At 46.6% G+C, this 26261-nt stretch overlaps 1 long non-coding RNA gene across 1 annotated transcript in view; it reads left to right on the forward strand.

The window, feature by feature from the left end:
* The first annotated feature begins 1353 nt into the window (after nt 1-1353).
* LOC132594067 (uncharacterized) overlaps nt 1354-26261 on the forward strand; it is a 189522-nt gene continuing 164614 nt past the window's right edge. Inside the window, exon 1 of the long non-coding RNA XR_009560180.1 lies at nt 1354-1630. This is a non-coding gene — a long non-coding RNA (uncharacterized lncRNA). The remainder of the gene's footprint in view (nt 1631-26261) is intronic.

Here is a 26261-nt window from a genome sequence, read left to right on the forward strand (position 1 = left end):
TTCCAGTAAAAGGAGGAAAGAGGCTGGGCAGGCAAAAACAACAGATGTCCACCCTAACAGCTTTTCGGTTAACTATTCACATAAGTCCAGGAGCAAGTTATATCCCGAGAACAGAAAAGGAGGCTGATTCTACCAATTTAACTATTTATATTTTCTCAGTAAGTGGTTGGCCCACAGTCTGTGGGTTTCCTTTTATACAGAGGCTAGTAACTTTCACCCCTTATTTGCAAGCTCGTAGCATCTGCCGGGCTCACCTACCAGAAGCTCGGATCTCCCCCGGCTGGGGTCAGACTGGACAGGAAAGCTTGCTGCTCTGCCCCTGGCCGGGGATCAGTAGTGGTGCCTTCACGGGCTCTTTCTGCTCCAGCTTTCTGAGTGTGGAATTCTGCTGGTGGAGTCAGAAACAGGGTCTGGAAAGAGTCCTCACAGATGGTCACCAGTCTTTCAAGCATTCTTCTTCTGAGACACGGCTATACTCCCCTGTCCTCCTGTCCCGGATGTTGGCTCCTGGGATGTCTTCTGGAACTTGCGGCTCATTGGGTGGCCACAAGTTGAGTCAGTCTTTTCTCCTTTAACTCTTGCAGATTTAACCATTTGAGCCCAGAAATTCTGGAAAAAGCCACACCTCATGTCTCTTGACTCAAGGGCTGGGAGGCTGCGCCTGGGAGACTGTCCCTCTATTTTTGTCTCTTCTCCCTCCTCCCCTCCTTCCCAAACCTCCTTCTCTCCTAAGCTCCTCCCTGTGGTAGGTCCTGGAAGGAATTAGCGGTGGTCTTTTAGTCCCTTAGCTGATGCCACTGTTCCATTTTCTGCAGGTGCCACAGGCTGGGGTGGGGTGTAGTTTGGGTCCGAGGAGGGCGAAAAGGAAGAGCTGGCAGAGGTATCAGTGGCTGCCCTCCCGCTACTGGCATCCCACGGTTCCACCCCGGCCACCTTGGATCACTGGAAGGTTTAGGAGACAGACTTTGGCTGCTGGTTCAGGCCTGGAAACGAGCTCCCTGGCTCGCCCTTCACTCCAGGTGTTCAACTTCTCATCTCATGCCCATTCGGAGTTTGCCGTCCCTCAGAGGCCGGGTCCAATCCCATGAGGACAATTCAGAGGCAGGGGGCCGTGGACACCTCCTTCCCACTTATTAGGGCAGAATCGCTCTGACGAAGTGGCAACGGCCCGCCAGAGTCTCATTATTTTGGGCTTCATTGAAATGCGCCGCAGAGCCATCCCCGGTACTTTATGTACTAAACTTAACTACAGTAATGTATTCAAATCATTCTGAATTTATCTAGACTGAGCATTCTTTCCTCCTCCACAGTTTTTTTTTTTTTTTAAAGATAGCAAATGTGCTTTTGGAGACAACAGCTTAGGGCCTCCTATTCTGCACGGGACGCACAGGTGACCCCTTCGTGCCCCCCTCTGCCAGCAGCGGCCACCCAGGGCTCACCGGATGGCAATGGTGTTTGGGGACCTGAGGTGGCTCCGTGTCCCACCTCTTCCACTTGTCCCCCTACGTCCCTGCCCTTGCTGGGAAGTGCGCTCTGGAGTGGAGGGGATGGTGACACCCAGATACCAAACTGGGGACTCAGGAAACTACAGGAGAGAGGAGAGGGCGCAGAGGAAGGACCTGGCCTGGAGGTAGGAAACCACTTGTCACCCCAGTTTGGACACCAGCTTTCGGGGGGACTTTGGGACACTGTGTCCTCTTTTCTGGACCTCAGTTTCCTTGATATGAAAACTCACGTTGATGAGGGTGGTGCCTTTGAGCCAGTTCAGGGGCTCTTAGCCTGGGCTCCATCATGAGCTTGGGGATGGTCCGTGGACCTCTTGAAATCGTAAGCAATATTGTGTTTTTTTTTTCTGGGGGAGAAAGTCCATAGCTCTCACTGCGTTTTCAAAGAGTGCTTGTCTAGCAGGGGCTAAGATTTCAAACATCTGCAGGCGCTCAGGACCCCAGGCACCTGTGTGTGCATCTGCTCAATGCCCCGGTTTTACAGATGGCGCTGCTGAGGCCGGGTGAGGGGACCGGCAGGGAAGCTGGGCAGGGTTCTGGTGGGGACCATTGGAGACTGATCCTGGTGGGGCTCCAAGAGGAGGGAGGCTGGGAAGAACCAGCTAAGCTCCGCTGGACTCCCTCCTAGAACCTTCCAGAGGGAATCCCAGCAGAGAGGAGGGGTGTAAACATGAGCCATGTAGGAAATACATACAAACCAAAGCTTTGGGCCAAAACGACCAGGATTGTGTGGAATTGGTTAATGACCATTGTCTGATGTGAGTTTCTGCCTTCACGTCTGCCTCCCAGATACAAAATGGAAGCTCTGCTCCACTAGGGGTCTTGAGCACAGCTGAGGGCACACGGCTCCTCCAGGGCCATTCTCTCTCTGCCATAGACTGGCGTCTCCATTGTTGCAATAAGCAACTTCCTTGTGTTCCTCAGCATCTCTGCTACTCTTCAGTGTTCCAGGTCTCAGGGCCACATGAGGCAGTGAGCTTCCTTGAGTTGATGGAGGTGAAGGGCCCCTGCTCTTTCCTCTCAGGTGGAATCATCTGCGCTTCCTTCATTATTCCTGAATTTGTCTCCTGCTCTCTGTTTAACTGGTGGAACACTGGGGACCACGGTCTCTGTTGTCCCGTGGCTTCTCTTGGTGTAAAATGGCTGAGCCCCCATCCATCTTGCCTGGGCTCTTCCTGGTCGGAACTGTAAGTGGCGCTGCTGTAAATATCCCATGGGAGTCTGTGCAGCTACAGGTCCCATTTGGTTCCAACGGGAAACCCTGCACATCCCGTAAACAGTTCAGCATCCCTGCTTGCCTGGAAAGCGTTCTTCTCTGTAGCCTTTGCCAACCAGAGAGGCCTTTTGAAGCAAGTTTGCTTATTATTTATCCCCGACACTCAATGCTTTCAACTCTCCAGTCATGGAGGAAATATTAATAAAGAGTTGTTTTTAAAAATTTGGTTAAAAGACGTAATTCTGCTGTCTTTGAAAAGGCAAAGACAAGCTTGCTCTTTGCTTATGGAAGTGTCATCCTGTACAACTGAGCCAGAAGTTCTGTGTACTCACCATTAAATACATTTTTTTTTTTTTTTTGGCGGTACGCTGCGGCCTCTCCCGTTGTGGAGCACAGGCTCCGGTCGCGCAGGCTCAGCGGCCATGGCTCACGGGCCCAGCCGCTCCGCGGCATGTGGGATCTTCCCGGACCGGGGCACGAACCCGCGTCCCCTGCATCGGCAGGCGGACTCTCAACCACTGTGCCACCAGGGAAGCCCTAAATAAAATTTTATAATGAAAATTTTGTCTTATGAAGGTGAAACTTTGAGAACATATTAGAATCCTCATTTTTCTATGCATAGCAATCAAATGACCTTCCCATACTGCCGCATAAAGTATAGATTTAAAGTTAAATGATCCAGTCAGTCATTTACCATTTTCTTAAAGAGTCATTTCTTCTGTAACTATGGGTGTTTACGTGCGGTTTTCTCTTTTGGTATTTACCTTTTAAGAATTGAAGAAAAACTGACATTCTTTTTCGGAACGGTTTTTTAATAGCCTTTGTTTATTTTTAATACGTGGCGTTCCAGGCCCTTGCTCTAATGATTTTTTTCACACTGCATTGATAATTAAATTCATTCATTTTCCCAGCTGCACAATTCCTTTAAATAAAAAGTTATGGGTAATAACACCTCATACTCAAAGTACAGAGGAGGAAAGGGCATATCAGGAGCTCTTCATCGAGGGAAATCACTCAGATTGTGTAGGTCATGGGTTAAGGTGAAAAACCTGTGTACAGGTCCTCAGGTGTTCAGGTCCTCTTAATTCATGGATTATGACTTATGGGTTTTGACTTTCTGAAACTGAAAAATATGCATTTTTCTTTATGTTCATAAAGATATAATTTATCTCCATCTATCCTATTTAGATTTTTAGTTTACAATGTGTAGTCATCGTGTCAACAGAAGCACTAAAAGTGTTGGTTTCTCTTAAATGATTGGAGACTGTTTGCATGCTGTTACCAACCATCATATACATTAGGAGGGCAGTAAAAGTGAGCTGAGATATTTAGTGACATAAAAAGAACCATGTAGATTTGTGAAAATGTAAAACTGTGATCATGGAAGAGATTCTTGAAGTAATGAGAGAAATGCTTCGTCTCTGGGCTAGTGATTCACTTGTAGCTTCTGTAATTTCATGGATGCTATAAGGATTTGGTTTTTACACATTTTAATTTAGTCCAGAGATGTTCCTATTTTAATTATCCATACACAAGGGCACAGTATCTTTCTACGGTTATTGCTATATGTTACTTTTATATATAGCAATAGCAATTCGAAAAAAAAAAAACCAACAAAACGCTTTCACCTAGATGACCAAAGGGTTATACTCATTTGTTTTAATGACACTGTATGGACCTTTGCATTTTTAAATAGGATTTTTAAATACACGAGATGCAAACACTCATGGATGTGCACGCAGACGGTTACACACAAGAGAATAGAAAAAGAATCTTTTCGATGTCCCCCTTTTGTGAAGATTTGGTAGATGTTTCGGTGGCAGCCCCTGAATGGGGATACCTGGAGCCCCTCGCTTTCCTCGTTGAAACCAGAGGGGACAGAATCGGGGAACCTGAGAGCAAATTGATTCCCACTGAGCCTCAGCGATCACATTTCAATATAGAAAAGCCCATTTGGTGAAATGTAATATTTTCACTATTGCATTGGGCTCAATCTGTAGCAAGGAAAGAGACAAAAAATATGTATAACATATAAAATAAATACATTTCTAAATTATGTATATTTATAAATATACATAAATATATAATATATAAAAAGAACAAAATCTGATGGAAGCCAATGTTGGCAAAAGCTAAGATTTAAGTCACCCAGCTCACACACTATCGTGCGTCTGTGTAGAGGTGATTCCTTTATAACCAGGGGGTAATTCTGCCCCCTCCCATGGAGAAGCAGCAAGCAGAAATCGGTTGCATTTAAATGAATCCTCCCGCAAACCCTCCTCCCCGGAGAGGCTGTGGGACATTGTGCTGAACACAGACCTTCTCTGGCAACTCTGCGGGGATGCCTGGGAGCTCTTACCAGAAGCAGGCCCCCGATGTCACACGCTCAGAGCAAAGCCTTTGAATTCTGCCAAACTACCTAGTCCCACGGATGAGTCCCACAGCCCGGTGGGCCAGCAGAGAGTGTCACCTGTTTAATAGGGTGACACCTGATTTGCGGAAAGGAGAGGAAGTAAAGGGTTCACGTGAGCTCCCAGGAGCCTTGGAGGAAGGGCGTAAGCCAGAGTCACAAAATTGGGCATCTTGGGGGCCCGATCTACCCACAGATGTGTTCTGCTCGGTTCTCAGATTATTAAAGAGAAATATGAATTTGTTGCCAACATTTAATGATCGGAGAGTTCACACAATTATCTGCATTTCTGGCTTCATATGAATGTTTGGAAGTGCTGGGAATGTTGGGTCCTCACATCCTTGGAGAACAATCCATCAGAGCGGACCCCCTGCCCCTTTAGATGCTGCAGACCCCTCCCAGGCCTCCCTGGGTCTTCCACTGGCAGGCTTCCCCCATGGGCGATCTGTCTGGCCCTCCTGCTGGTGTCTGCTTGGGGACAGTTCGGCCACTGCCTCGGACAGCCCTGCCTCTCCTCCCTGTGCAGCCAGCTGGGGTTTGTTGCAAGTGACAGCTGGGCTAAGAAGTGTCAGCCGCATTGCTCAGAGGTGGGATCTTTCATACCCTCCACTGGGACCATGTTCCTTTAGCCTAGACACAACCATGCTTCTGAGAGCAAACTCCTCCCAGCCTCGGGAAGGAGGCTGATGTGTAAGGGGTTTACTGCGCAGCCCCCTTGCAATCTGCAAAGCTGGGGTGGAAGGCCAGCTCTACGCACCTGCCTCAGGTAGGACGGCATTCCTGTGGCATTTAAAGATGCTGTTGCCTCTGAAATTGGTGCCTGCTGAGATCTGGGGTCTCACGACACTGTTGTCCCCAATGATTAATTTTTTCTTTCCCTCCCAGTGGTGGTGAAACGTGTGTAGGTACTCAAGTGTGGTGTGTGTGTGCGTGCACACTCCCAGGTGGGGTCTCCACCAGCTCTATTCTTGTCTGGCACAAGGGGAGGCACTGTGAGAGTAGGTATGGCTCTGTGCAAGGCCATCCCCACAGCTGGGATACAGCTCAAAGAACCTGCTAATCGTCACTGTCCCCTGCCAGACTGGGGGTTCCTGGAGGATGGGGCTGATGTCATTTTCATCCTGTGTCTCCAGCACAGACTCAGTTACTGGTGCTGACTGAATGCCCGGACGGATAGATGGATGGTGAAGGGGTTCTGTCCTCTCCGTGCATCTGGGACCGGATGTTGCTAACTTAGCCTGGTTATTTGGTCCAGCAGGCTCGTGAGGCAGCGGGAGAAGCAGCCTAGGCTGGAGGGGGTGGGCCAAGAGGGCCCATGGGTCCAGGTCCTAGTCTGGCCTCTGCCACTTCTCAGCCATCTCCTTTCCTAAAAGAAGGAAAGAGGGGTCATATTTTTAAGGTTACTTTTCCTGTTAAACTTCTTCATTCCCCTCTCCTCTCCCCACCCCCTGTGTTGTCTGCTCAGCACAACTGCCAGACCCAGCCCTAGAACACGGTTTTCTGAAGGGCCTCCAAGATCTCACCCCAACCTGAGCTGGAGGTACCGTCGCTTACCTGTCTGGGGGAGTGTGTGCTTCAAAACTTTCATAATCAAGGAGAACTCGCTATCTCGAAACTGGACACGTGTCCTTTTCCTGCATTCTCCAAGAAGCATTCTCACCTGCATCCCGCTGCAGCCGTTGTTGGTTTGAGGACCCGCCCAGGGTGGCTGCACTTCAAGGCACCGTTCACTAAGTGAGTGCACAGCCAAAGAGGTGTTTGCTGAGATGGTAGTCACCTGAGAGGAGCATCTGGCCCAAGCTGGGCTCCGTTTTCCTGGGAATCTGTATTCAAAAGCTTTGATTTTGTTCACTGTGTCTAAGGGGAAATGAAGATGAATTCAGCACTTGAGACCCCAGTAAGGACAGAGACTGTCTCACACCGGGCTCAAGGAGGGTCCCAGTTCAGGCTACTCCAAAGAGGAGTTGGAGTATGTTTTGAGGGCACGCACATGGCAAAGGAGCAAAACCCTGTGGCCAAGGAGCTTTTGCTAGAAGTGTAGACTCCTAGATTATGTCGGTGACACAGGTTTTCTGAGAAAAAGGAATTGGCCAAAGGAAATTACCAGAACACATAGGATGAGTGAAATGATTCCCAGCTAAAGATCTTGGAGGAAAGGAATTCTTTTTCTTGTGTTGAGCATAAAGCCTTCCTGAGAAGATTCCAGAATAGAAGGTGGAGGGCGTATCTCCATCAGGGGTTACAAACCCAAGTGGCTGCCCAGGCCAGACGGGGGACGGGGGTCCACTCCCTGGACCACCCTTCTTGTCTTTGCCTGTCTGAACCCTACCAGAACGGTTGGAGGGGAAAGTAACTACAGGAGGAAGGAAAAGGCCCAGGTTAGTCCGTCGTGCGTCCTTGGAGGCTCATATGTACATATATCTCTGCTACACCTCCCCCTAAAGGTTTTACTGTTTAACTGTGTCCACATGCTCCCATCTTCCAAGAGCTACTAGTTAACCTGGAGTGGAGTCAGTCTGGGCATCTGGGTTTTCTTAACTTGTGCTGTCAAGAATTTATGCATGTTTGACATCCACACTTCCCCCTTCCTCACTCCCTACACACACTCCCCTGCCCCCCTCACCCATACACACACTGACCAGACTGTAACATCTCCCAGGGCGAGGCTGTTCCCCGAGGTACCCAGGACCGGTCAGTACAGCAAGTGCCCATGTATCTCTCTTTGTTGGTGGACTGGTGAGGTCAACGAACATTTGACCTCAGAGGTTTTACAGGCCTGGGATTCTCATTGTGAAGGCCACCCAAGACAAACTAGGAATTGTTTTAAACATATTGCCCCGAATGTGAAGCAGACACAGGGTCTGAATAGTCTAGAGGCAGTTGGAGCCCTAGGCTTTCCAGATCTGGCTAAATTAGAGAGCTACACGATTTACTGAAACACAAGAATATTCTGCTTTTACTGCACAGAGGCACCATCCCCAGTTATTTGTTTTACACATTTTCCCCATTAGAAAATGCAGCATAGGAATTAGAAGACGACCGGGATGTTCTGTGTTGAGGGGTTTTTGCATATCTACTTGGTAACTTTGTATCTGTAACAGCTTGGGCAGAGCACCCTTAAAGAGCCTTGTTTGGATTCGTCTGGATAATGTTTTCCAGTTCAGAGTAGCTGCTAGAGCAGTAAGAAAATGCTTTTTGGCAAAACTCAGATCCATTAGCTTTGCTGTTCACACCTGCAGGGCTTTTCCATCCAGGCATGGGGGTAACATAAGCACCTTGATATTTGCAAGGACTCTTTAGGAAAAATAGGGAAGAAAAAAAAAAAAAAAACAAGATGCCTAATCAGAAATTACCTTCCTCGTAGTAAAACCTAAATGCATGAGAATTTATAAAAATAGATTTCCTTTAAATGCCGGGGAAGAGATTTAGAAGCAATTGGGCCGATTGGGATGCGTGCGACCGACCTGCGCCAGGTTCTTCTTACGTTAATAAATATTCATTCTGTTTTTTTGGGGGGGATTCCAAGTACAAGACAGAGGGTCCTTGTTGTAGAAGTCAGATCTATTTCTACAGCAAGAATTTCCGATTCTGAAGTATCAGGTATTCTTTTCCAAAAATGTAACTCTTTCCTAACAAGTCAAACCTCCGGTGGGAAATCCGCTCCAGGAGATGGATTCAGCCATGGCCTTTCCTTCCCGCTTGCAGCTAAGCAAAGCCAGGTCTGAGGACGATGCTCTCTCCCCTCTGAATCACCAATTTTTTGGACATGCAGGAAAAAGCTTCATTCAATATTGATAGTGTTTTGATACATTAAAATCAACAGCAAGTCAGGAATCTTATGTAAAATGTGTACAGATGGCATTTTTTCCTGGTTTCACCTTTTTTGACCAGAAGAGTCCATTTTTAAAGGGATTTCTCCTCTCTTTAAAGCCTGCAATCGGTCTAGTTCTCAAGAATGCAGGTCCAATTGGTACCGAAATGGCTCCTCCCAAGATGTCTGGGAAGGTGTCGTTATTATTAGTTCCATCTATTTTCCACATGTGTTCAATTTAGCAAATTTGGAGCTTCAAAAAAAACCTGAAAATAATTTTTCTTCATCTGAGACACAAGAGAGTAACATTGTCCACAGAGGTAAAAATAAATGCCTTGTCATTCTAACAAATATTTTAAAGCACACCAGCAGATATATTCCAAGTGTATTTCACTGAAATTTATTTGAAAGACAAAGAGAGAGAGAAAGAGAGAACAAGAGAGACTTCGTTTTAGTTGCAGCTGTTTCCAAAGAGTTTGGGCACATATATTCTTTCATTCCTTCCCATGATTTCGATAAAATTAGGTCAAAGAAATGTTCATTTGAAAACAGTGCTTTGTCATATTATCTACAACACATGTCTAGCAAATTTATGAATCCAGCATTCATCGGCGTGAAGTTCCCAATCCTAATGAATGGTTTAGACAGCATTGTCATCAATTTTCCGCAGGTGCAGCCGAGGCAATCAGTCACTTCAATCAAAAGCCTCCGTCAACTTGCATGGCGCTGTCATTTTTTACACTCGGATTGCTGAAATTAACAAAAACGATCACTCCCGGGATGGCTTGACACCCCTCCCGCCTGTGGGTGGTGCTTTTGAGCAGCGCTTTGCCGCTAGCAGAGCTGCAGATTTTGAAAGCCTTTTTTTTTTTTTACTTTATACTAACATAATATTTCTTTTGTGATATTATGGAGATAAAATTGCACTGTATGTTTTAACACACATTACAACAACCTCTTAAGGCAAAAAAGTAAATTCATGCAAATGAGTTAGAGAACGTGAAAAGATTGGTTGCGGGGTGTGGTGCAAGGTGGGACCCGGAACTGCTGGGAAAGGCTCTGATGGCCTCCTGGGAGGCCGGCAGTTTCTGAACTTCCTCGCCGCTTCCCCTGTCAGGCCACATAGCAGATGGCAGTTTGGGCTCTGAACTTTGGAGCTGTTGCTTTAAGAGTTAAGATTGAAAAACCAGGCCACCTGGTTTCTTTCACCTTGTCTTTCCTCTGAGTTTACCTTTCACTTGCTTCCAAGTCTCTGGAAATCTTCTCCAGGGAAGGCTTTATCGATATCGGGAGAGGCACATTTTATTACAATATGGGTGATGAGAATTATACTCTTACCTTTGCAGCTAGTGAGCTGCTTCTCCTCAAAGGGGTAACAGCACCTTCAAATCCTCTCACCTTAGAAGACTCATGACAAGATCAGAAGAAGTAGAAGCTTTGGCTTTTTATATCACTGAAAAATAACCTTGTTTCCAAAACTCTACAGTCCAAAAATCATTTCAATAGTTGCAGCAATACAAAGAGAAAGCTGAGAGAGAAACTCTGCATGTGTCAAAGCTGAACACGCCTGTCTTAATCCTGAGAACACCACCAGGTGCCTTCTAAGTCTTTAAAATATATGGACAGACAGAAAGCACTTAGCATCGGTTCCTCCATGATGAATAGAGTTCACCTTTGTAGTTTGCCAAAAGTCAGGAAGCTTTTCTTTCCCATTTGTTTCAGCAGAATCAGGAGTAGAGATGCAGGTGGGACCAGATAAACTCACATTGTCTTGGCCTTTTTTGCTTAATGACAGCAGTCGGACTGCTCGTAGCAGCGGGTAAGAAAGATGTGCTAATATTAACTTATTTAAACGATCGGGTTACTTTTATTGACAGAAGCGCTTGAATTTATTAAACTGGCTGGAAAAATATTGAGGTGTCTGTCCCATATCACAAATGGTCAGTTACCCCAACGTTTCTGTGGCCGCATTAAACAATCCACATGGCTTCTGCAGAATGCAAATTTTAAGACTATAATAAAAATGTACTTTGTAATAACTAGTTGTGTCACTTTGCAAATAGCTTTGATGCAGGAGTCCTGCCTGCAAACGGTTGAGAGCTACATCTGTGTCATCCATACCTGCGTTTACGATCCCTTCCCTCAGAGAGCAATTAGGGACTGGCGAAGGCTGGAGTTCTAGCTAATATTTGAAACTACATGTGCGCCTGCAGCTAAATGGGGAAAAGGGGCTGTGATCATCTGTGCCTGGAGAAAATAATTCTAACAGCGCCCACCTTTTAGACACTTGATAAAAAATGCAGTTGGGGGAGCCTGCAGAGTCTCGAGGGGGTAGCTTTTCCACTGAGGAATAAAGATTGCCACCCAGTAGCCAGCTGGATTTGCTGGAGGAAGTCTACATGTTGGCTCACTTCCGTGGAGTTTGAAGTTAAATGGTCCTGTCTGCTGCTTCTCTTGTTTGTGTCACTTGTTAAAGATCTCTTGAAATGCACCATTACAGTTTCTCTTTAGTTTATTACAACAGAACTAAACTACTCAGTGTGCATTTGGGCTACCCCTAATTTCCTATGAGCTCCGGTGGCATAGATCTTTTCTTTTCCTTTTATTACCAAAATATAAAAACATTTGACTTACTGTCACTCTTCATGTAACTGTAGATGTCGGAATAAAAGGGGAAGTGAAATGGAGTGTCCATAAATCAAACAAATGGATGCAGGGGAAAGAATCAACAACATATACAACCAAAAATACGTATCATCTTAAAGGAGATGCTTTGTGTCGTCCGTGAGTTTTTATACCATGCTTTCCATTAGGCTGTTTTCTATTTTACAGGGAAGGCAAATATTTCCATATTTGATTTTTCCTTTCTCTTCCAATCCAAATGAGAATTTCTTTGTTGTTGTTGTTATTTTCTCGATAAAAGGAAGGGAATTAACATGGTTTTTTCCCCCATGAATATATGTGGTGAAAAGATTGCGGCGTGTTTTGACTAAGCATGCAAAATGTTTTATTAATCAGAGTACCAGAGTAGAAATGAAAGCACCACGTCTTTAAAAGTGCCTGGGCGTCCAGGTACACCGGGAGATCGGTAAAACCGTTGACCAAGCACAATATACGTAGACAAATGTCTTCTCATTGTGTGATGCGTGAAGGCCATGACAGATGGCTTCTAACAACAAAGCGTGGCCACCGAGACAAAATTAGTGTTGTTTTAATTACCAGTGTCTGTGATGTTATCTATCCATAACTGCCTGAAATAGACCATCACCGAGGGTGAGCGGACCACCTGAGCTGATACTTCCACACACGGCTCTTATCGGCCCCCCCCCGCCCCGGTCACAGCACTGTGCTTAAAAAAAAAGTTTAATGCTTCCCTCGAAACGTTTACTTATAGCGAAAAAATTGTTTCTTGTTTAAGGGAAGTGCCTTTATCTTTTCCTTTCAAAGCGAAGAAATGAGCTGATCTTATTAAATGCTATTTGGAGGTCAGAGTAATAGGCAGAAAATGGAACTGGCCTTGACATTCTTCAACTAAAGTTTACACTCTTGGAGCGGTGTTTTTTGTCAGTCACAAATAGCATTATGACACTAATAGGAAGGAAAATTCTTTATTTTTGAAACCTCCTTGAGCTGAGATGGGCCGCTCTTCAGACGTTAGTAAGTGTGTATGTTGTGAAGATGAAGTATCCCTTACTTTCTGAGCTTGCGGGAGATGAAAGATAGGCCAGCTTTTGAAAATGGCCTGCGTGGCACATGCTATAAATGAGCAAGGGAAGCAATCGAGCTAATAGATTACAGTAATTATCCAATCTTTGGCTAGTTTGTATTGGCAAACTATAAATACAGTACACATTAGAACAAGGTGCTTACAGAATGTACATGAAAGGTCATTGTAATTTGCAAGTCGCTAGTCATTAGAATATGCTAAAAACCATTGCTTCAGGGCTCAGATTTTAATGATGAATACATTGATTATTAAGTAGCAGAGGAAAAATGTACAAGAGCTGCTGTGGTGTAGTGATAGGTCGCTTTATTTTGGGAAGGAAATCAACTCAGCTTCAGAACGCATGCATTGAGGAATATAATTGCAGTGAGGAAAATTCCTCAGAGGAGCTTGGCCCATATTAAAAGCAAAAACTTGAGACATGTTTGTGATAAGATTACTAATAAATCTCTGCTAAGTCTTAGACTCCTGACAATAATACAGCAACAGAGTACTTCATCTTCTCCAAGCTTTAGAATTTAAGATCAGTCACAAACAATCTAAATTACGACTGATGCTAGGCAGATGCAGTACTGGACGATGCTGCTCGTCGTAAATCTCTCGTTCCTTATATGCAAATTAAACTCCATTTTAAAAGATAATTTTTCACATGGTGATCGCCTTTATTTGCAAAATGCTGGTGATTTTTAAGGGGGAGAGAAAAAGCCAGGCTCCAGATCCGGGAATGGTTTTGTGCGAGAGGGGGGTCAGGAGCACGTACCCTGGACCCATTGGGTGGCTGCCACCAACTTCGGAGAGAAGTTAGGAACCACGAGGCGCTTCAACTTGGCTTTGCTGTGCCCAGCAGCCGCCTTGGCAACTGGCCGTCGGGGTTCCCTGGTTCCATCTACACTGTGAGGCTCTCTGACCTTTTATAGCAGAGCTCGGTGCCCATCCTGCTCTTTCTGGGATGGAAACATTTTCTCTGACAGCCCCTCCTCCCCCAAGACAAGCTCCCCTCGCAGAGTGCACTGTGCTAACCTCCTGACTTTTTTCGTGTTTGTTTGTTTGCATTTTAGAGGTAAAGCAGCTTACATCTGTGTCCTGAGGGTGAAGAGCTTGTTTCTCTCCTTATCCCCGCCTGTCCTCTTGAAATGTTTGTGTCTCAAGCACTAAATTTTTATTGTGGGGCTGTTGGTGGGAAACTTGGAAAGAATTAAAAAGAGTTTCAAAAGAGTGGGCTGTGCCTGCTTTTTCTGAAATCTATCATTCCACCACGACAGTCATCAGCGCCTGGGGTCTGTGGGAAATGTTCTGCTTCGGGTAGAGCCAAGGGCAGTGGTACCCGGGTGTGGTGAGGTCTCCCCAGGTCCCCAGGGACACTGACGCTGGCTGCCAGCAATCCGGCAGAAGAGCCAAGCCAGGGGTTTTCACAGCCCACCCGGCTCCCCAGGGCAGCCTGGAAGTGGGTTGCCGGGGACAGTTTCATTCTTCATGTGCCTCCAAAGAAACGTCAGGACAGAGGGTCAAGGTGGCAGTGGGTTCTCTTCCGGAAAGCTGCACCAGACTGGAAATCTGGGTTGCATCAGAGGCTTGGCAAAGTGCCTGCTTTTCCCTGGTGCTATGGGCAGGCTCCTACTTATTTTTCGGATGTTTTCTTGGTTCTATGGTGTAATGGCAGGTCCCAAGGAAGTGTGAAGTCTAAAGTCTATTTGTGCTTCCCTTTGTCTGTCATTCTACCCCACAGTCTCCATACACACACACACACACACACACATACACACACACACACTCTCTCTCTCTCTCTCTCTCTCTCTTCAAGTTAATGGACTTAAAAACCCAAGTGCTTGTTGATCGGTGCCGATAAAACCCTTTCCAGGGGGAAGGGACTGGCAGCTCCTCAGGGGCGATGTCATCAGAACCGGGTGGTGCATCACAGCCTGTTGGGTCCCGTGTAGCCAGTGATTTCATCAGCCTGTGCATTAAGCGGCAACACCGCACAAGGGTAAGAGTATAAATATGCTTTACAATGCTCAGCTTCCTATCATAAGAATACTTCCTGAGTGGATGTAAATTTACAACAGGTGCTTATCAAATGTGAAAATGCTTGCAAATCAGAAACAAACTTGAGGGCTGTGAACATATTTCAGTGATGCTTCTTGCAAGGGCTGTGCCTGATGCCAAGCAATAATGTGTTCCTCTGTAGTTTCTACATGAAGTGTCTTTCCATGGTTTGCCACAGGGAAAATGATGATGGCTGAGCCTCGGATTCTGGTGTTAAGATGCAGATTTGTTTAAGAAAACCCGTATTTACCACTGGGGCACAAATGCAGCTGATATGCCCTAAATTCACATGAGAGATCTTTACTTTCAGAAGAACTAATATTTTCCTTAATTGCATGTTTCTACCAGAAGGCAGGCATCCTCTAACCGTCTCTGCAGAGTCCGTGATAGAAATGTTTTTTAACTGTCTCTTTCTCAATGACTGAGTATGTTGTATCCAGAAAATAAGGGGAGGGGATGGCTTCTTTTGCTGGTTGGACTGCCCTAAACAGTAAGTCCCTCAGTATAATTGGGCCTTGTATGTTTTTCTCTGAATGGCACTTTTATTTGTTTTGAAGCTTTAAAATAGTCCCCACCCCCTTGCCCCCCAAATCTTTAAGGTTTGCTCTCAAGATGTACTTGTTATGCAGGGAGTAATTAGCCTGTTACAGAGATATTAATTAACATGTTAGGAATGTTTTCTTTATTAATGAGAAATTCACACATTCTATTTAAATTAATTTGTATAGTTTAAAATTAATTTATCGTGGCCTTTGATGACCTCAAATCTACTAAGACAAAACCGGAGTATTGTACTAACTGGTAAACCATTCATTAAACATTTTATGCAAATAGTGTTTGTTTATAAACAAATTAACTGCAAGGATTTTCAAAACAGGTGCTGTGTTGTGAATGCGTACTAAATGATGTGGTACTGAAAGAATTAATTAGACCTTCAGATGTAATTAGTTGCAATAATTTGCGTGATTAGCGGCTTGGTTAAGAAGTAAGACACACACATTGTAATGCAGGGGAGAGTCACTGCAGTGGTTTTGTCTTTCATATGGTGAGGATAAGCCTTCTCCATGTTTAGGAAATTTTTCAAAAAATTGCTGACATAGCTGGAGTTAATTGCCAAGTGTCCTGTGGGGGGGAACGCGGTGGTGGTGGTGTTTTTTCCTTCTTTCTCCCTTGGCTTCTTCCCGTGTATAGCCACTGGCTGCGCTGCTGTTTGTTTGCACCTTTATGAATTTTTAAAAGAGAAAGTTGTTAACCCCAGATCTTTGCATCCCCAGAGGAAATGACGACACTTAACACTTTGAGGGTTAAAAGACAGAGAATGCAATTATTATAAGCCAAATGAAACATGTCCCGCATTTCAAGATGGGCTGTTATCGCTCAGGGAATAGCTGCAGTCATTTTTTTGACATCCCAGTGGAAGTGTCTCGCCTCTTCTTGCAGAAGATGGGCGGCCACGGTGAACGGTTTCGTCTGACGGGCTGTGAAAACGGGTAATCGTCACTTCTGATGGCTTGTTTACATGATGCTGGTGTTCTAGGGGCAAGGCCACCGAGGTGCCTGGACCACCGCATTCAACTATGTCTGTTCTCTAGGGCCATGTTGCGGTGACATGGTTTTCCAAGTCTTGGGACCCGCTGACCCCTGCCCTCTCTGCTGGGGAGCTTTACATAGCATGATCTGGCTTTGGAGAATCCTGGTGAAAAACAGACTAGAATTATTTCATTCATTATTTCAAAAATATCCTTTGCGTATTCTGGGGACATAGTAGTGATCGATACCGATGAGGCTCTTCTACTAATGGCGCTTTGTGTAGGGCAGAGACAAGTGAACATACGATGTTTCAGCTCATTTTAGCTATGAAGAAATACGAAGAAAATAAACCACAATAATCCGGTGGAAACTGACTGAGGGGAGTGGAGAGGGATTAAGTCTGTACAATTTTTCAGAGCTTTTATGTAGGTCCCACGTGCTTGCAACTTTCGCTCCATTCTATTTTAATATGAAACTTCTCTGACTGTAATACATGTTAATTTCTCTGTGTGTGGCTGTACTAAATGGCACAGCGTATGCATAGATACCTAGCATGGGGCCTCCTGGCAAAGCAGGTGCTCACTGAATGACTGCTGGATGTGAATCCGAATCTCGCTTGATCAGACGCCTGTGGACACTGTTATGATTTTGGTTAAGCTCTAGAGAAGAACTGGGATTATGCTTCTCGTTCAAGCATACAGTTCCTTCTGCAGCCCCTCTGAGCATCTGTCGCTCTCGCGTCCTTCCCTAGGCAATGGTGAGGAGACAGGCTAGAGGTAGTGGGTAATTGGTGAAGGGGAGCCCAAGGACTAAAATAAGCCTGTTAGTTAAATGTGTGTGTGTGTGTGTGTGTGTGTGTGTGTGTGTGACATGCCCTTCTCTTCCCGAAGCCTGGTAAATGACAGCAAGACTTGAAACGTATGGGTTTCACAATTTACAAAAGTCTCCTTTACTAAGGGTTAGCTAGTTCCTCCACGACCAGCCTGAATGGCCTTGGGATGATGTCTGAGTTCCCTACTGGCTCGAGCAATCAACGACTACTCTTGGCCTGGGAAAGACTGAGGATTTAAAGATGAAAACTTGTGAGTTTCCAGAGGCCCAAAGCTTTCTCTCCTCTGAATTTCTTGGTGGTGTTTGATTCTGTTCATCCTCATTTTCAGTCGCTGTTTGCCAAGCAGTCATTAAAATAGGGCCTTTTTGGACGATGTTTGAACTTGAACAAAATTAACATTTGCGTGTCATCAGTAGCCGCAGTGCATCATTCTGGGCAGTGAAGGATGAAAAGTCAAAGAAAGTGGGCCACTTGATTAAAATGAACAATCAAGGAAAGTTCTGAAAGATGGATACAGAGAGCTGGGCTGTTAATTTATGTGGACTCGATTCCAATTGCAAAGGGACATTTTTTTCCCCTCTGAAACTTTTAAGAAATTAGGTTTTAAAGCTGAACCGGTACACCACTCAACTTAGAAGAGAATTTGATTGTATGTGGTGCCTTTCCCAACCTGGCACTCTCTAATATTGCATATCAAGAGCTCCTGGCTGCAGAGTGGCAGGGAGGGAGGGCCAGTTTGAATGATTCCTGAGAAGGTGATGAACAACCCAGGCTTTCTGCTGAACCCTTGGAGAAGGACTTCCTGTGACGTTTTAAAGCTTCTCTTCTCTGGGCCTTTGCGCTTCCGTCCCTTCCTTGAACTATGATCATAAATACCATCGCATCCTGCAAGATCCAATTTGGATGTGGTCTCCCCCCACCCACCCCAGGTATCATTAGTAGTTTCTCCCTCTGAAATAACCTCTATGGCAACATTTCTATACGAGTGTGATCTGTTTCTGTGTGTCCTTAGGAAAGTAGCTGGCCTTTACAGTAGAGCACCTGTACTGTACCTGTGCAATGGAACCACTCACAGGATCGCCTGAAGGTAAAAAGAGAGAACACAGACCACGTGCTCATGATGCGGGCTCCTGACAAAAGCAAGGACCCTCTTGCTCTTTCTGCTTCTGCATGGGGAGGAGAGTGGCCCGCAGATGAAGAAACCCACCTGCCTCTCACAGACTTGCTTTTAAGTCTGTCTTTCTCTCCCAGGCTGGAGGAAGGCTTGGTGACTCATTAAGGATGGTTCTCTAAGTTACATATTCTTGAAATCGCCTCTGATTACAATACTTATTGTCTTTTTTTTTCTTTTTTTTTTTTTGCGGTACGCGGGCCTCTCACTGTGTGGCCTCTCCCGTTGCGGAGCACAGGCTCCGGACGCGCAGGCTCAGCGGCCATGGCTCACGGGCCCAGCCGCTCCGCGGCATGTGGGATCTTCCCGGACCGGGGCACGAACCCGTGTCCCCTGCATCGGCAGGCAGACTCTCAACCGCTGCGCCACCAGGGAAGCCCTACTTATTGTCTTTTGAGAACACACTCATTGTTCACATGCTACCAAGGAAGACCCAAATAACAGCCTAGCTCTTCTTCTTACTGGTGTGTTACTGCTCTTTTCTGAGCCTCAGTTTCCCCCGCTGCAGAACAGTTCTTGTGTGTTAGAGTTCCTCTCCACTCGGATACTTTAAGAGCCTATATTTGGTCTTGAAACAATTACAGAACCAGGGGATACATTAGCCCAAGTTATTTCCTTTGCCTTCCTTATGTCCTCTTTAATTTGGGGTTGCACATTTATTTTGGGGTCATTTTTTCTCCCTCTTTTCAGTGTAATGTACGGAAAAACAGTGTTTAAAAGAGCTCTTGTAGAATCAGACTTGGATTTAAACAGAATTCTATGAAATTCTTGCTTAAGCATGTTTGGGGTGAAAAAGATTTGTAAAGGGGGTCTTCTCTTAGACTTAACTAGGTGGAGCTAGAAATAAGTTGCAAGGAAGAAGGAAGTAGGTACCCAGAGAAATCCAGTGCATCCTTAAGGGTCTGGCTGCCTAGGACAGAGAAAGGGTGCCTGTTTGGTGGGAGGGCTCAGGTGATGCTAAAAACAAGGAAAAATCTGAACAACCGCAATGATTACTACTAACCCTCATCTTCAAAGAGCCATGAGCTGTTTAGTATCTACAAAATATATGAGGCTTCAGTTGAGGTTTTTATCGGAGAGATGCATCTGGGGCCGTATTTCATCTTCACTCAGATGAAGGCAACCTTGAGGGCTGGACGGAAGGAGGTTGAGGTAGGTGGAGAGAGTTCTGAGGATAGAGAAGCAATACCCTTGCAGGTGCCTTGGAAAGCTTGGTGTCCTGTGCTGGCGTATAGAAAAATTCATTAGGTGAGGCCGCCGTCTCGAATGGCGTCAGCTTGGGTGTTAGTCTCATCCGGCCCCCTTACTTGAGCAACCTCTCTGGGCCTTAATTTGTCTGCTGATCGTGTAAGAATGACAAGCTCTACCTTGCAGGGTTGTTACAAGGACTAGAATCTATGGCGCAGGCACTCGACAAGTGCTTTGTTATTAACCGCATGGATGCCGTCCCGCTGGTTTCCAGCTGTCCATTCTAGTTGGCGGTCTGTCTTCTCCCTGCCTCTCCCCTCACTGTTTTGAAGAGCTAGTATTGATAGACCATGTCATAGGTATATTGCAGGCTCCAGCATGAACATCTCCAAGTGAACATTTTGGAAACTCAAAGAAAAAGGGTTAGAGGTGTGAGAAGACTGGCATCAAAAGACGGCTCAAAGAAGAAGACAAGTCATCTCGTCAATGTAGGAATTCACTGATCTTGGCTCAGAGATGGGGTTATGGTCAACGTTCCTTATTTGGTCAATGTCCCTGGTTGAAAGGGGGAACCTGTCGAGAGCAGTGCCCTCACCAGGTGGTTTGTTTCTTTTTGGAAATTCCTCTCCATATCCGAGGTGCCATGATGACTCACCTGACCATTGCCTTTCGTCTGATCTCCTTTGGGGCAGCTCTGTCTAGAGCCTCTGCTTGGTGTTTCCTACCATTGGCAAGATGTAAAGGATGCTGGAGAACATGTTTCTCTGGTTCCTAAGCATCAGCAAATTTGAGTATGCGTCCGAAGGTAATTGTATTAGCCAACAAGATAGTCCTTCCGTAATGGTTGTTACGAACCCCAGTGATCAAGTGTGTATGTTCCAATGATTATAGGAATTTTATTTTCATCTGGTTTTTATATTGCTATAAATATTTTGCATTTACCAAATAAAGTGGTTGCTACGTAGAGATCATAACTTCTGGGACCTAAAATTTGCTTCAGATGATAGGCAAATTATAGACTACAATATGTGATCAAACAGCAGTATGGGGAACTTAAATAGAGTGAGCCCTGAGGACGGCGGCTGCTCAAGACTATGGGGGATGGACTAAATGGGAGTTTTAGCAAAGCTATCGCTGATTCCAGCAGATAAATTATGCTCTGCCTTTTTGTATCTCTTTGGGACTGTACTACATAAATTATGACCAAATATAATTTAGGCTATCAGCCTATATTTCTGAACATCCATCTTGTACATTTTAAGTACAAAATTACCATTTTGCAGAAGTATAAAATTGAGACAAATTTTTTTCCATCTGTGCATTTAACTTCTGCATACTTTATAGCAGCTAAAGGGTTCGAGAGGACCTCATTGCCATCCAGAGGGGATGATAGCCCCGCGACTATATAACTGTATTAAGATCTACATAAATGGGAGTAAAGTTCGAGGGACAGTAGAATGTGGAATTATATATTCTTTCTTAAATGGAGATGTAATTTTTATATAAAACTGCTCATCTCTGCTTTCCTGAATAAGAATAACTATTTATAAATTCAAACTTGCTGATGAAGAAGTCTGCGTTTATGAAAAGCCCTTTGAAACATGCAGAAAAGGGCAGGCTCTCAGTGACCAAGAGTGTACCATGGGGGCTTCCAGAGACGTCTAGGGTATTGGTCCGGACTTGAACACTGGTGTGGTCCACAGAGATGGTAGGGGACCCTTGGAGCCCCACTCTACTGTCGCTCAAGCCAACCTCAGCTTTCTTTTTTTTAATATTTATTTATTTTCTTTATTTTTCTTTTGGCTGTGTCAGGTCTTAGTTGCGGCATGCGGGATCTTTCGTTGCAGCGTGCAGCCTCTTTTCTCCAGTTGTGGCGTGCGAGTTTTCTCTTTCTAGTTGTGGCGCATGGGCTCCAGGGTGCGTGGGCTCGTGGGCTCTGTAGTTTGCAGCACGCGGGCTCTCTCGTTGAGGCGCGTGAGCTCACTAGTTGTGGTGCGCAGGCTTAATGGCCCCACAGTATGTGGAATTTTAGGTCCCCGATCAGGGATGGAGCCCTCGTCCCCTGCATTGGAAGGCAGATTCTTTACCACTGGACCACCAGGGAAGTCCCCAACCTCACCTTTCTTAGTGATGTCAAGTGGGGACCTTGGATATCTCTTGTGCCTACCCATCAGGGGTAAGGCATGGGGCTCCTTGTGGCTTCAGGTCATTGGCTTCCCAAGAGGCCAAGGTGGAGCAGGGGGGCCATGCTTGACTAAGAAGCAATGAGGAGAGAAGAAGGGGGGCAAGGCAGTTTCCTTCCATCTGCCTGGCAAATGGAAGTCTTCCAAGGGTACTTGGTAAATCTCCAGCAAGGGACCAGAGCAGCCTCTAGCCTGGATTTCCTTAAGACTCGGGGTGACACTGCATCTGAGGACAGTTCTTCTAGTGTTGTACTGCTGGTCATCTCAGCTGAAGTTGGAGCCTCTAATGGTTAACACCATGGAGTGATAGCAGAGAGGGATGATGTAAGACTTTAGACCATTCAGGCCAAGTGGACAGAGCTGTTTAACCTTCATCTCATACCCCTCACTCCTTCACATACCACAGATAGTATTTTTTTTTGAAAGATCTTAGTGAATTTTCTCTTAATCTTTCTTTGTTTCTATATATGACTCTTTGTTCCCCCTCTCAAACTACTTTTTCATTTTTATTTTCCCATGTCTTTTCTCTCTTCCTGGGTGTGTGTCTATTTCAGCCAAACAAGGTGGCTTGTTGGTCTACTCAGTACCTGCTGTGAGCGAGCTCTGTTCCAGCTGCTGAGGGAGGTGCCCCCAGCTTCGCCCTCAGGGGGCTGCAGCACAGGTGGAGAGAAAGGATGTCCAGGGGCCCTGAGAATGGACAGTCAAGGGTTCTTATCTAGCCAGAGGTTTGGGTGTAACTCCTGTGAAACATCCAGACACAATGGCGATGACCCTGGACACTAGTAGGGTTTGTTTCATGTGCCAAATAACATGTTAGATCACCGTTTACTCACAAGTTTGGGGACACATCGAACGGGATCAAGGGGAAGAAGGGTTTTGAGAGGGGAGGGATGCCTGGCCCTGCTCTGTGGGGGTGGCTTTGGGAGGATAAAAGTCCCAGCTCCACCGCTCCTGAGCACACTGTTCTGAGAAGGCGTCACCAGACGCTTCTTTCGTGGGGAAAGTCTGGTCCTATCTAACGAGGAGGACTTCTCATTTTCTCTAGGGGACATGGCACACAGGGGTGTCTGAGGGATTGGATCCATGACTGGCTCTTCTAAAGGGGCTCAGGGCCACTGTGGGATCCATCCTTGTCTTAGGTTCCCTGAATTCAAAGTGGAGAGGTGTCTAGCAGAGGAAGCCCAGCTTTTACATCGTTGACAAAATGATTGGGGGAGAAAGTGACAAGAAGCAGAACCCACTGAAACCCAAGATCGGGCCCTTGAAAGCCCCTCCACCTGCACCAGCCTCGGGTGGAGGATGTCAACTTACCATTTTTTCATTCCTTCATTCGCTAATTAGTAACTGTTTATTGAGGACCTACTATGAGCCAGGCATATTCTACCTCAGACTAAGTTCTACCTAGAGCTTTCATTTTTATTACCTAGACCACTAGATAATAAATAAGAAATATAAGAAATAAGTTTAAAAAATTCCAGTTGGTAAAAACTGCTGTTCATATCTTTTTTTTGCAGTACGCGGGCCTCTCACTGTTGTGGCCTCTCCCGTTGCGGAGCACAGGCTCCGGACGCGCAGGCCCAGCAGCCATGGCTCACGGGCCCAGCCGCTCCGCGGCATGTGGGATCTTCCCGGACCGGGGCACGAACCCGTGTCCCCTGCATCGGCAGACAGACTCTCAACCACTGCGCCACCAGGGAAGCCCCATATCTTCTTTAGAAAGTAGAACAGAGCCATCATTTAGAAAGTGACGGGAATTGGTGGCTACACTAGCATGGGCAGCAGGAAGTCCTCTCCGAGGAGGTGACGGCTGAACCTGGAAGGTGAGAAGAAGCCAGCCATGGTTGGGGGCCAGCAGAGGGACACACATGAGAAGGGCCTAGGAAAGCACCGTGAAGACACCATCCCCCCGACCCCCATGCCCCCTGGCTATACCCCTGTCCCTGGTTTACTCACCTCATTAGAGCCTTGAATCAACCCACTTTTCCAAAGTCACCAGCAAGTGAGTGACGCAGGGGGCAGCCGAATGCAGGCTTCCTGCCTCAGACTTCCTCCCATCACCCCTCTGTGTGTTTAGACTTGGATAGAGCTCCTATGATTTGGGACAGAGAGAAGCAATGATTGTCCATCACCTCCATCACCTTCAGGTCCTTGTAAATCAGGGGCAGCAATTTTGAGAACAGAGCAATGTCAAACCTGTTTAAAGAGGGTACTCCTTCCTGATGGCCACCTCTCCCCCCTCCCCCAGGGCCGTGACATCACACAACTATAGGGGCTGCCCTATTCCCAGTGGAGTACGTGTGAATGGGGGCCTGCGCCGTGCATCAGGGATAGAGCCACCCCATGGTTCACGTGTGCCCTGGAAACACTAAGCCCAGATGTACCCGTCATCAACACGTGACTCCTCTCTAAATCACAGGCTCAGATTAAGAAATGGTGCAAGTGGAGGTCAGCTTAGAGCAGGGACAGATGGACAGGGCCCTGCAGTATCGGGAGAGGAAGGTGGCTGACTCTGATCCTTTCTCAAAAGCCCAAGGTCTCACCCTTGGTAGAGCCTGGTCATCAGAGCTGAGACTGACTCTTACCAGTTGCAGATGCTGGGGGAACTAACCATTAATTCAACACGAGGAATAGAATGACCTTGACCTGGAAATGCACCTCTGGTTGTTATCAGCATACTTTATCCCTGTGGTCAGTCACCCCAGGAAGCCAGCCAGTAATCCCAAACCAGCTTATCAAATCACCATGAAAGGCCTTCCCTGGTGGCGCAGTGGTTGAGAGTCCACCTGCCGATGCAGGGGACACGGGTTCGTGCCCCGGTCCGCGGAGTGGCTGGGCACGTGAGCCATGGCCGCTGAGCCTGCGCGTCCGGAGCCTGTGCTCCGCAGCGGGAGAGGCCACAACAGTGGGAGGCCGGCGTACCGCAAAAAAAAAAAAAAAAAAAAAAAAAAAAAAATCACCATGAAAAAAATCATAGACACTGGGCCCTTATCATGGGTACACGTTTTTTGCTGAAGGCAACCATCCAGTCAGCTTGGACCTAAGCCTGAAGTCTGTAGGAGAGGTTTTGGGTGGCACCTGGGGTGGCAGTTAAAATGGTGAAGGGGCGAATGTGTGCAGGGAAGCAGGATGGATGGTCAGTGGAAGCCTGAGGAAAACCAACATCAAGGGGCAGGTGGAGAATGCAGAAGCCATGGAGTGTTCAGGGAAGTAGAAAGAAAACCGATGGTCAAGGGGGTAGATGGTTTCAAGGTGGCAGCAGTGGTCACCAGTGGTACATGCAGCAGAGATATCCAGCAGGTGTAAGGTTTGAAAAGTGCCTGTTAGATCTGGCTGTAGGAAGGTCATGGATGATTTGAGTAGGTGCGGGGAGCAAGTGAGGGTCGAGGGTGGTTTGTTTAGGCTGGAAGAGCCTTGAGCCAGTGATGATGGACAGACTGAAGGAGAGGAGAGAGAAGGAGGTTTGTCTTCAGCAGAAGGATGGTTTGCTGAGACAGGAGGGAAGGAGGTATGGTCACGAATGTTTCTAAGTCCATAGGTGGCAGACCGCACACTGCATGGTGGGTGAGGAAGAGGATGGAACAGGTTTGAACTTAGATGGTTGGCAGCGGGGAAAAGCTGGAGAAGGTGAGGAAACGGAGCCTGTGGCTGAGAGCAGTGAGTTTGATGAACTGACGCGGGCTCTGGGCTGAGCGTAACGCGGAGCAGCCAGGAGGGGGCTGATACAGGAGGGGAAAGTTGGGGTCCATTTCCCAGAGGTCTCCAGGAAGTCAAAACCCAAGTGTCTGGAGACTGAGAGGTGAGGCAGCTGTGATCAGAGACACGGGCGTGGGCATGTCAGAATCCTGAGACCAGCCCCACCTACCCTGGGACAACTCTGGTGGGTGGCTGTGCGGAGGAACAGTCAGCCTCGAATCCTGGGTCTCCTGTGCGAGTCATGCAAGATCCTTTACCTCTCTGGGTTTCCCCTGCCACAGTGATGCTGCTTCCATGATGGGGTTGGAGCTGCCATAATGCAAAGCAGAACCGTGTCAGGGATTGGGCGAAATGATTCACGTGATGGTCTCAGGCCAGGGCCTGGCATGGTGCGATGCTTAATACATGATACCACCACCATCACCACCACCATCATCTCATGGAAACAGGACTCTAGAAAGCTCTGTGGCAGGTCCTAGGTGGGGAATCATAGAAGAATGAGAATGTGCAAGGCACTAAGGGGGTGGGAACGGGAGCCTGCTCTGGGGGTGCTGAGCATGGATGGGTGCATACCTGAGTGTGTTGTGAGGCAAGAGGGTGGAGACGGGTCTGTGTAAACCCAAGTGTTTCTTCTTTCCTTGCTTCGTGCCTCAGTTTCCCTGTATTTGAAATAAAGAATTGGAGAAGGGGCCTTTTAATTCCCTCCAGTACTCTCATCCTGATTCTGTCTCCCTGTCCTGGGGTTTTGCTGAAATGTCACCCCGCCCACTCCTTCTGCAGGGCCTGAATCTCTCAGTGACAAAGTCACATGGTTCCAGGGGCCCCAGATGTTTCCCCAAACAGGAGGACGGTGCTTTGTGGCCAACCAGAAGCCAACTATTTGTACAGAACAAGGCTGCTAAAATGCAAAGTGGAAACGTGTCAGGGGAAAATATGTCCTGTCCCCCAAAGAGAG

Source organism: Globicephala melas, chromosome 19, assembly GCF_963455315.2.
Source record: "Globicephala melas chromosome 19, mGloMel1.2, whole genome shotgun sequence".
NCBI lineage: Eukaryota > Metazoa > Chordata > Mammalia > Artiodactyla > Delphinidae > Globicephala > Globicephala melas.